At 32.6% G+C, this 12,633-nt stretch overlaps 1 pseudogene; it reads left to right on the top strand.

Annotated features, from left to right (window-relative positions):
• The first annotated feature begins 2,149 nt into the window (after window positions 1-2,149).
• On the top strand, window positions 2,150-2,899 carry LOC144366439 (UDP-glucuronosyltransferase 2B17 pseudogene; annotated as a pseudogene).
• The last annotated feature ends 9,734 nt before the right edge of the window (window positions 2,900-12,633 follow it).

Genomic DNA, 12,633 nt, shown 5'->3' with positions numbered 1-12,633 from the left:
AAGGCTCTCTAATTTGAACAAAACAGGAACTTGGTATGTTTTTTTTCAGTGACCTGTGACCTGCCAAACAACACACTGAGCTGACTTACACATGCTTTAGTTTTATACAAAAAATATTACTGCAGCCCTGCTTGATTTAAATCAAAACATTATGTTACATTTCTTAGCAAAGAAGCTGTTATCTGCCACAGAAATGCAGACCCAAAATGACAATAAAAATACAACGTACCCTGAGGAGAGGAAGAGGTGGAATTTTATGACCCTTACAAAGACCTCCTTACAAAACAGGGAGATAAGGATAAATAATCTTTCACCTTAAAATCTGTTTACCAATTAGAACAGGTCAGCATGGTATAGAGTGACCTAGAATTTCCCTGGAAGTTACCATGAACAGTGGGAGTTTAAAGATTGGGTGGTAGTCTGCTGTTTTTTAAAAGTCAAAGGAACACCTGTGAAGACTCTCTGTAAAACTCCCTGGGTCCCCCAAAAAAACTGGAGAGATGGAAGGGCATGTTCTTCTCCTGAGAGAACCTCTCATTTTCTCAAAGTGTTACCTTTTTCTGTCCCTTCAATAAACTATGCTTGCTATTCTTAGCAATGTGTCTGAAACACCAAATCAGAGGAGAAACTAAGTTATGTTAAATACCAAAAATAAACATAAATGTCTGGGAATCCAAATCATGCCTAAATAATAACCCTGAATGTTAATGGCCTAAACTCACCAATAAAAAGACATGGAGTAGCAGATTGGATCAAAAAAAGAGACCCAACAACATGTTGCCTACAAGAGACTCATCTCATAGGAAAAGACATCTATTGGCTTAAGGTGAAGGGTTGGGAAAATTCCTACAACTCACATGGACTTTGGAAGCAGGCAGGGGTTTCCATCCTCATATCAAATAAATAAGACTCCAAGGTCAAGTTAATAAAAAGGAATAAAGAAGGACACTACATACTGCTCTAGGGAAACATACACCAACAAAACTTAACAATTACAAATATATATGCCCCAAACAGTGGAGCATCTATATTCATCAAACAAACTCTTCTCAAGTTCAAGAGTCAAATAGACTACAACACAATAATTTTGGGTAACTTTAACACACGTCTTTCCCCACTGGATATATCTTCCCCCCAAAAAAGCTGAACAAATAAACTATAGAACTCAATAACTTGGACTTAACTGATAAATATAGAATATTTCATCCTTCAACAAGTGACTACACTTCTTCTCAGCAGCACATGGGACCTTCTCCAAAATTGACCATATATTATGCCACAAAAGAACTCTTAGAATGTATAAAAAAGTAGAGATACTACCCTGCATTCTATAAGATCAAAAATCAGGAAGAGAAAGGATTTCCATGGCTGCCTTAGATCACTGACATAACTAATGACCCATCATAGCAAGAAAAGGAATGAAGGTCTGACACACACTGCAACATTGATGAACATTTAGGACATAATTTAAGTATTGATATCAATCACCAAAACACATTACAATTATTTAGAAGTGTTGAAATCAATCACTAAATTCCATATATTATATAATAATTACTTGAACTGTCTCCATAGTAAACATAGCTAAAGAGAGATAAGATTTACTAGATATTATCTAGCAATAAGGCATATAGGATGATTAAAGGTACAAAGAAGGTCTGGATTTAAAACATTTCCACATTGAATTTTAACTGAGGTTTCCAATTCTGAGATTCTATTCTGAGATTGAACAACTGAATTATACACTTAAAATGGTGGTTTGTATACTTTATGAATTATATACAAACAATTATTTTATTTTAATGCAAAAAAATTTAAAGGATATCTAAGAAATGTTGTTTCAACTGTATATTTACTTTAGTTTTCATCAAGAAATCTATAAGTAAAAGTCACCTCACTTGCCAATGTTCCTTTCATTTTCTAAAAATGTGAACATAAGAGAGGTGATCACACATGCAGAATCATAAATTCTTAACTGTAGGAAAGCATTTATAATCATGAAAGAGTCATTAAAATACCCAAGCATGAAGTCACCTAACCTTTGATTTTTCAACTTGGAATCCAGATATTCTAAATGTTCACTTGTGTATTTACTTTGATGGGTACAAGTTAACTTTTAACCAAATAATGATTTTTTTCCCTAAGATATCCACAAGAATAGAGAGAACTCAATGTGAAAGGAACCCTTGCAGTTCACCAGGATGTCTATGAAAATGACTGCAGTTCTGCTCCTGTTACTGCTGAGTAGTCACTTTGGTTCTGAAAGTTGTTGAAAGGTACTGGTGTGGGCAGTGGAATACAGACATTGGATCAATATAAAGACAATACTGGAGGAGCTCACACAGACAGGGCATGAGGTGACTCTTTTGAAACCTTCAGGTTACATTTTTTTTGGGTGGTGACAAATCATCTGCAATTAAATTTGAGAGCTATCCTTCATCATTGTAAAAAGAAGACATAGAAACTTTTTCTTCTCAATCAATAGTGCATTGATTTTTGACATGCACAAAACCCATTTTGGAAATATTATTCAATATTTCATGAAATTTTGAGCTAATTTTCTGATTATGTAGAGAATGTATGTAGAGATGCAGTTAAGAACAAGAAAATCATGGCAAAACTACAAGAGTCAAGGTTTGATGTCATTCTTTCAGATGTCATTTGTCCCTGTGATGAGCTGCTGGCTGAAATTCTTCAAAAACCATTTGTGTACACTCTCTGCTTCTCTCCTGATTACATAGTGGAAAAGTGTATTGGGGGACTTCTCTTTTCTTCTTCCTATGCGCCTGTTATATTTTCAAATCCTGAATATCATTTCATCACTTAATTCAAGTGATGAAATGACATTCAATGAATGGGTATAAAAAATATGCTGTACATGATTTATTTTTTAATTTGAATCATTTAATTTGAAAAATGGAATCAGTTTTATAGTGAAATACTAGGTAAGTGACTTGTAGTATAAGGTCCTAACTTTTCTGGACCTTTATAAAGGTGAACTTATAACAATATAAAATCATAAAATTTCTTTAGTATTTTCATGTAATAAAATAAAATCATCTATCAAACTCAGTGTGTTACAGAAAAATATACATTGAAATGTCAGAAACTTCTGGCCATCATTTGTATAAAACACAAGAGAAACTCATATATCTTCCACATAGAGCCCAGAGGACTTCTCTAGCCAACTGCATACATTTACCATTGTACTACTCATTTTATTTATTTATCTTTGAAAACTAATTTTAAACTTTACTGTCTTGCTGAACCTAGATACAGAGATTGAGGACTTACACTCATATTTCTATTACAATGATCCATGTAGCACTAAGAAAATTGTTTCCCTTTAGTTCAATTAGGTTCTTCATTTAGAAACTCTTTTGTCAGTTTGCCTAATAAATTCCTTCTCCATTGTGTGACATTGTTTCCATCTCATACCAGGAGGCTCTCAGTTGTGTTTTCTAGCACTTCCAAATTTCTTCACTAAGTGTTTGCAATTCATTCTCTTTAAGGCCTATAATGTTAAAGCACAAAAATGTAGATTATTAGTCTTGTGTTTTAAACTATCTAACAAAGATAAAAAAGGATGAAAAGTAAAACTAAACAAAACTTTCTATTTCATATTGTTAGAATTTCCAGCACTTCTTTCAAAATAATTTTTGTATAATAAATATTTGCAAGCTCCTAACATGAACCCAAAGCAGTAGTAGGCACAAAGAACAGAATCAAATTTAAACTCTTTTCAGTTCACTTGAAGAACAAGGGTCAGAGGTTTCTCTAAATTATACAAACTAGATGAAAGAATGCTGAAATGTTCTTTTATTAACATGGTACAAATAATGGGGTTATGTAACTCCAATGTTTGCTTACATTTGTGTTACTTTTTCAACTTTAGATAAAAAACTAAATATTTGCATCTATACTGGCTAGCTTATTTTGATACAATTAACCTTGTAATGAATTAAGAGATTACAGATAATATCTGCTCCAAAAGCATCACATATATAATAAGTATAGACTATGTATGTATATTTTCCATGCACACATAGTAGCTTTATCAAACTACACACATCTTTTGAAAACAAATTGTTCTAATGAGTTATACATGACAGTAGATTGCATTTGGATGTATTGTACACAAATGGAGCACAACTTCTTCCTCTAGCCAAACATGATTCAGAGTCACACCAATACTATAATAATACATGTACACAGGGTAATAATGTCTGTCTCATTCTATCAACTTTCCCATCTCCATAGCTGCTGCTCTCCCTCATACCTCTCGGCACAATACAAAGTTCCTTCATTCTTCCCTTCCCACCATTGAAGATTAGCATCTGCCTATCAGAGTCAACATTTGGCTTTTGGCATTTGGTTTTTTGAGTTTGACTTATTTCCTTTAGCATCCATCAATTTACTTGCAAATGCCATAATTTTATTCTTACTTAAAACTAATTAATATTCCATGTATATATGAACATTATTTTCTTTATTCATTTATCTATTGAAGGGCATCTAGGTTGGTTTCATAGTTTAGCTATTGTGAGTTGAGTGGCTATGAACATTGATGTGACTACATCATTGTGGTATGCTGATTATATGTCTTTGGGGTTTGTCTAAGGAGTGGGATAAATGAGTCAAATGATGTTTCCATCTCAAAATTTCTGAGGAATCTCCATATTGATTTTCATAAAGGTTGCACCAGTTTGTAGTTTCACCAGCAATAAATGGATGTACATTTTCCCCCACATTCTCAACAACATTTATTGTAGCTTGTAATCACCATTTTGGCTGAGGTGAGATGAAATATTAGAGTAGTCTTGATTTGCATTTCTCTAATTGCTAAAGATGATGAACATTTTTTCATATGTTTGTTGATCAATTATATATATTTTTCTGTAAAGTGTCTGTTCAGTTCCTTGGCAAATTTATTGTTTGGGTTATTTGGGGTTTTTTTAGTTTTTTAGTTCAGGTTTTTGGTTTTTTATATATCCTGGAGATTAGTGCTTCATCTGTGGCAAAAAACTACATACACTTTTAAAGATATATTTCTTCATTATTGAAAGTTCTTTCTGACACCAGGCATATTCCTATCTGCACAACAACTTCCCAATTTTCTATAGATTTAATCTTCTATTTCCTGTTCAGGATGACTCACTACATTGACAGAGACAATGACCAAAGCAGATATCTGGCTTATTCACACCTACTGGGATTTGCAGTTTTGTCACCCAACCCTACCAAATGTAGATATTGTTGAAGGATTCCACTGCAGACCTGTCAAACCTCTGCCTGAGGTAAAATTGTTTCCATTTAGTTCGTTCTGTAATCCTTTCATTTCCACCAGAAATTATTCTCTCTTCCTCACTCAGAATGCTTAATCACATTTACAGAATGACAGAAAATGGAGCAAAGAGACCTATATATTGAAATCTTTCACATCTATACCATCACAAATATGTGAATTTTATCTTTGTTTCAGAAGAAGATCTTTCAAGGATAGGGTGAGTTAAATGTAGAAATTCATTATTCAACACATAAAAAAAAATACCAGTCATTCTCTGAAAGAATATTGACAAGGGACTAGCAAGTACCACAGGAAAGAGCTTAATATGCAGAGAAACAAAGTAACACCCACCGTCTCTGAACCAAACACCTTCCATTCCGCATTGAAATGTAGACTGTGCACAAGAAAGAGAAATTGTGTGGGAAATGTTATGATAAGGAAAGACCAGAAGAGTTTCTTGTCTACTTCAAGTCTATAGGGGGCCTCAAGAATACTCCCTGAGAGATCATGGGTCTCCATAGCATAACTGCTGAACAACAAGTATAGAAAAAATATATGTTGCACATGCAACATGGAGTGCAAATTGTGGATTTTTAATGAATACTTATTAATTTGTAATACTTGTATTTGTAGGCTGTCCTGAGTTTATAATTAGGAAAAGATCTACATTTATAGAATTTTATACCTTAAAACAAAGCAAAAAAATAATGTATCTTAAATTTATAATACAGTTGGAAAGCAAGCATTTTTTACTACATCATTATGTGATCATTTAAGAGGCTTTCTGGCTACATCTTTTTTTTTTTTTCAAATGGCAAAAAATGTTTCTATATTTCAATGAGAAAAATTGTGCAATGTTTTAAGTAGAGAATCATATGAGATGTTTGTGAATCTAGTTAGGCTTAATGTTTGCTGATAATTGGCCTTGGAGCTCTCCTTCCTCCTGTTTGGTGAAAGAAAGGAGTCTTATGGCATCTCTCCCACTTCCCTAGTTACTTGCCTACCTGAAGGTGATAGGTTGCATCCACAGTACCTCTGATATTTTAGTTTGAACCATGCATCAAGGCAGTTGAGCTGCATGAAGGTATAGGTTAATGCTACAGATATCAACACACCCTTCCACTGCGGCACAACACTCTCTTAGAGCAGTTCACCTTTTCTCCTGCCCAGGTGCAGCCAAGTAGTCTGCATGATTTAACCTTTCGCAAAAGGCTCTCAATTGATCCTTCCTGTCCATGTTATTTACTTATTTATTTTTTGGTGTGGGGTATATGCATAAGTTTTTCTAGAAGTAACAAGTAGAAGTGACAGGGAGAAGGCCTGGCATGGATGTAGATTTCGTGGATATTTCCAATTGCTCTATTTTGGTTTTTTTTACTATTATTATATGAGTTCTTTTTTATTATTTTTATTACCTACATTTTAGTAGAAGCATAAAATCTGATCTCATTCAAAATTTAAAATTCAATATGGTCACCCCTCATTCCACAAGCAGTGAAACAGTCTGAACTGCCAAATACTTGGATAAAATATTTCTCCATTTAGATTAAGGGATAATAACAGTATCAATAGAAAAGTTAAGATAACAGATAAAAGAGGACAAGAAAGAGGATGATTAGCAGACTAATCATAATATTTAAGAAAGGCTGTTGTGGTAATGAAGCTTCATAAATAAGATTCATATCCACATCAGTGATTGTCAGACCTATATGAATTCTTATAGCTCCAATGTGCTTTTTCACCATACACTATTAGATCCTCATGAATTTCTGTATATTTGTAAGAATCATATATTTGGAAAATATAGCGAAAATCAGAAAAAATATACACATTTTCTAAATTTTTGAATGTTTTAAATAGCTAGAAGAAAGGGTTTAAAATGTTTCCAACAGAAAAAGATTGATAAATGCTTAAGATGACAGAGGTGCTAATTACTTTGATTTGATCATTTAGCTTTATATACATGTGTTGAATTATCACACAAATCTCCAAAACATGTACAACTATTATGGGAAAGTAAAAATTTTACGAAGTATCACACACACACACACACACACACACACACACACACATACACACACACACAAATGCCTTGCTCTATTCGCTTCGTCACTTTGGAAATTATACAGACAAAAATGTCATGCTATAGTCATATTTATAGCATGTATTTATTAAAAAAATTGGAAATTATTTAGATATACAACATGAAGGAATGATGTAAAATATATGCTTTTTTTCATGTTATACAATTACAATCATTTTTATCCAAGAATACTCAACTTCAGGTATGTTGGGAAAATAAGGGATATACATTAAATAAGATTGTTATTTTCTTGGAGGATGAAAAGGCATATATAATTTGTGCCTAAATATTTATAAATATGTTCCATATATATGCACTGAGTTGTAAGAATATAAAACAAAACACCACAAAAACATGCAAATTTATATGTATTTGTTATCTAAGTATGGAACCCAGTCCCTCATAATTACTAAGCAAATGCTGGAACACTGAACTCTATCTCTAGCCCTTCAAACACACATAAGTTAAGTAGATTGAAATTTTAAACAACAAGTAGTTTATTGGTAAGATAATTTCTGTTTATTATACTATTCCATTTTTATAATAAAATTTTAAAATTTGAATTCAAAGGTTGTTGTAAAATAAGAAGGACCAGTCTTCTCAGTGTTTAATCTATTATCTGAGGATGTTTCAGTTAATCATATAAGTATGCACAAAATTTTAAAAAATGAATGAATAAATAAATAAATAAAAGACAATAGGCATATTTCCCATAATAGGGATGAAGAAGTATTTAAGCAGAGGATCAGTGAGATTAAATAGCAAATAAAATTGGCTACATTACTAAAAGTCATCTGAACACATGAACTATCTGGATGTATTGTGTGAGTCAAAGGAATAATGTATTCATCATGAAGAAGACATAATCAAGTTAAAATTATAATTTTAAACAATGCTGAAGACAATATGGGACCTATAACAAATATGAAGTTATTTTATGTTGTTGTTTACGATGCTTTTTTTTTCAAACAAAGCCTAACCAGTGGTTAGAAAATGAAATATACTATGTGGTTTTTGAGAATGTGAATATTATTTCACAGATGAAAACAGAAAACAGTGACTTGAAAACAGAAACAATAAGTGTGGAAATTGACAAGATTTCAAAAAACTTTTTGATCTCTTTTTTATTTATGAATGAGGGACTTGATTGAACAAGATACAATTATTCTTATATAGAATATATAAGGCAAAGGATCAGAAACCACCTGTTAGGATAATTCCAGGACAATTTCAGGAAGCATGTTTTTTTTATTCTTCAGAAATTTCAAAACACTGAAGTGTGTTATTCAATAGTGTGACCAAATCTCTATTGGAGAATGGCCTGGTGGAATTCTCCCACTTGTATAAATTTCCTGCCAAACCCAGTAGGTGACATAAAATCTGTCACACTTTGGTATACACAGGATATTCTACAGGGACTTCAATTTTGCAGTATGATTTCATGTCATAATATGTTCAGAAATATGTTCATCAAACATGTAGCTAAACATATAAACTATTAGGGAATAAACATGACTCTTAACAATAAAGAATGATTTAGAGGTACAATTTGCAATATTCTGATGAAATTAATAAGTGATTTTAGAGCAAAGAAAAAGATATGTAAGGATTTTCTTCAATTTATCCTAATTTTTCTTTATATGTGTAGAGAAATAAAGGAGCAATGAACACACCATACTTCACCATACAATCATCACCACTGCATTTTGGTATATCAAAAGTATTTTGTGAATCAGAATCTTGTACCAGTTTAGTAATAAATGATTTTAAGTAACATCAGAACAGTTTAACTAAAACGTTTTACATAAAGTTTACACATCACTTTTAATAAAAAATTCTCTCCCTTGGCCTGGGAAGGAATTTCTAACCCTCAGAGGTGTGGGCTGGCTGGACATAAAAATCTAGAAAAGTAATATCAAGAAATAAATACAAAAGATGAAGAAAAAATGTTTTTCAAAGGTGGGACATTGACAAGTGAAAGAGACTTGATGGGTCTGATCCTAACAAAGGGAAAAGCCCGCAAATGTTTTATTTTTAGTGAAACACACCGAAGCAGTTTATTTCTTCAGAGGCTTCTTCAAGGTAAAACAAGAAGCAAGAAGCTGTTCAAGCTGGCTAAGATATGCCCACAGTTCATTTGCAGAATATTTGGCACATGATCTGCAATGATTATGCAGTGAAATTTGTCATTCACAATTTTGAGTCCTTGGTGATGGCATAGACATCAACGTCATAACCACAGAAATAGAAGCATTCAGCTTCTGAAGGTGGGGATACTTTAGAGAGCCAAGAGCCAGATAAGTATCTGGGAAGTCAGGATATTGTTCTCTATGGACCAATTCAGGAGGATGGACAGGGGCAAATATGGTAGTTTTGCTTGGTGAGTTGTAGCCACATAATGAAGAAAACCAGAATTAAAAATTCATCGAGGATGGACACATGAACCAATCCAATTTACAGGTTGGAGTAATACAAAAAGATGTACTATAACATTCTATTATAACAAAATCTACCTACAATCTCTTAAATCTTATTAAGAAATTAAGTGAGTAAGGTTATTCTTGACAAAATGTGTCTCAACTGTTTTGGATTTATAGAATTGTTAACATCAGTTCAAATGGAATGGGAATTAACTGGATAGTGCTTTGTGAATTTGCCTTCTGAATTTTTTTGCTAGGAGTATCAAATAAGAATTCTAATCTCCACTTAAGGCTGGCAAGTCAAATCAGGCATCAGACTTTAATACTCTTAGATTTTTATAAATTCCTCTTTACCTCTAGACCCTAGGATAATTTAAGGTTCCTGGACCTGATAAGAAATACCTTGTTTTTCAATGAAGATGGGAGGGAATCCTAGAATTCATGACTATTTTGTCCCCAAAGTATATCTTGTGTTTATTAACAAAACCAAATACATATTTTAGAGCCCCATGTCAAAATTACAAAAATGCATGGTTCCATTCTTTGACATACAACAGAGCTATTTGAAATGCCATAAAAAGATTCCTCTCCTTTCTCACAATGTTCTCTGCATTTTCCATAATAAAAAAATCTTTGATTATAATTGTGAACTGTACTTCAATTCATGATGAAGTGTCATCAGTCCTACTTCTGATTCCAGCACCACAACTATTCTACTGCCTGCTGCCTTGCACAATGCATAGCTGACTCAAAGGTGTCACAATTTCTTTAATTGTACACATTCTCATACTTCCACTTTTAAACTACACATGATATTGCTACTACCCAGAGTGTTCTCTTTCTTTTTATTTACATGGCAACCTTGCTTCCACTTTCAAGTCTCAATTCACACACTTCCATGTTGCCTTCATAATTTCAGTGCACTTTCATGGTTATAATAATCTGCTATCTAGAAAATAATTCATCTCCAATGGCTCATGTTGTGCATTTCTTATCTTATTTATGACTCAAAATTGGTACAGTGTCTTAATTTCTTCTAATCACAGGTCATCCAAAAACCAGGGCTTTTATAACTCATAGTAGAACCAATGGCATCTCCGAGGCTATCTATCATGGGATCCCTATGGTTGATATTCCATTGTTAGTGGATCAACCTGATAATATTTCTCACATGAAAATTAAGGGAGCAGCTATTAGATTGGATTTTAACACAATGACAAGTACTGATTTGCTCAAAGCCTTGAATATAGTCATCAAGGTCCCTTCGTGAGTATAACAATTTTTTTTCACTTAGATATATGTATAGACAGATTCCCTTGACAGTGAAAATAGATTTTCTCCTATTTTTAGTCTAATTTTCAACCATGAATTGATTTATACAACGTGATGTGTGCTTTTACTAAATCTGGACTTTTAAAAGTGGAAATCAAACTGATGCAGTGACTATATGATTTCTTATTATTTAATCAATGTGATGCTAAAAATATATATTCTGTGTAGCTAAATGTAAACAGAACACATAGAAAAGTAAACAAATTTGAAGAAATATTAGATAATATTTCAAAACTTCAAATTTCTGAAATTATTATTTTTTTATATATTGTAACCATTATTATGCAGAGTAGAAAACTTGATACATGGATAATATATGTAATGGCAAATCCAGTTCATTTTCATTTACTTCATTTAAATACTTATTTATGACTTTTATAATAAACAACTTTTAAACTCCTCTTTCTATATCTTTATTAGATATACATGAAGAGTTGTACCCTATAGTCACCTGGCTGGGCACAGAATAATTGTACTTCTTCCTGTTAACTAACTTTGGTTTAGTACCTATTGTCCAACATCTCTATTCCCACACCCTCCTAACCTACCTAGCTTCTGCTTAGCATAATACTAAACTTACTTCTATGAAATCAACTTTTGTTAATTTTACACATGAAGGAGACACACAGAACTCTCTCTTATGGTCTAGTTTATATTATTTTACATGATGTTCACCAGTTCCTTTCTAACTCCTGCAAGCATAGGATTTCATTCCATTTTTATGGCTTAATAATAATTCACTGCATATATATTTCACTTTTGTTGTCTAAAAATGAATATGTTACTTGATTTCATATCCTGGCTAATGTTGGGAGAGCTGCAATAACATGGGGGTACAGGTATTATTTTGATATTCTACTGATGCCTTTTTCTTTAATTCTTTCTATTCCTTAATGGAAAAGTTGAGCTCCAGGGGAGATGTATTTTTAGTTTCTCAAGAAACTTCTTTTCCAGGGTAGTTGTTCTAATTTACATTCTGGTAGTGGTCTGTAATAATGCCTCTTACTCTGTACCCTTGCCAACATTTTTCATTTTTTTTTACTATAGCCCTTGTTATGTATATTTGATAATTTCTTGTGGTTGTTTTCATTTGCATTTTCTTCAGGATTAGTGATGGGCAGGATTTTTGCATATACTTGTTGCCCATTTCTCTTTTGTAAAAAATGGAAATTCAGATTATTTATTCATTTTTAAGCATTTTTTCCTCTAGAGATTATAGAATTCCTCATAATATCAATATGATTTCTCAGAATCTCAGACTTCTTCAACTTTAGTTTGGAGAACTGTGTACATTTAACTTTCTTAGAGAAAGCACTCAATAATTACAATTAATTAAAAATTAAAAAGTCTAACAGTTCCCCTTGGTTCTGAGAGGCCATATTGCTGCTGTCTTTTAGTAGATATCCAACCTCAGCATCACTTCTCTCCTGAGCATCTGGAAATATGTTTGCCTTCTTCCAGCTAAGTCACTTTGCAGAAGAATGTCTCTGGCATTAGAAACATAATGATTC

Source organism: Ictidomys tridecemlineatus, chromosome 9 (assembly GCF_052094955.1).
Source record: "Ictidomys tridecemlineatus isolate mIctTri1 chromosome 9, mIctTri1.hap1, whole genome shotgun sequence".
Classification (NCBI taxonomy): domain Eukaryota; kingdom Metazoa; phylum Chordata; class Mammalia; order Rodentia; family Sciuridae; genus Ictidomys; species Ictidomys tridecemlineatus.
The sequence above is the reverse complement of the archived record's forward strand: the minus strand, read 5'-3'. Positions and strand labels throughout refer to the sequence as shown.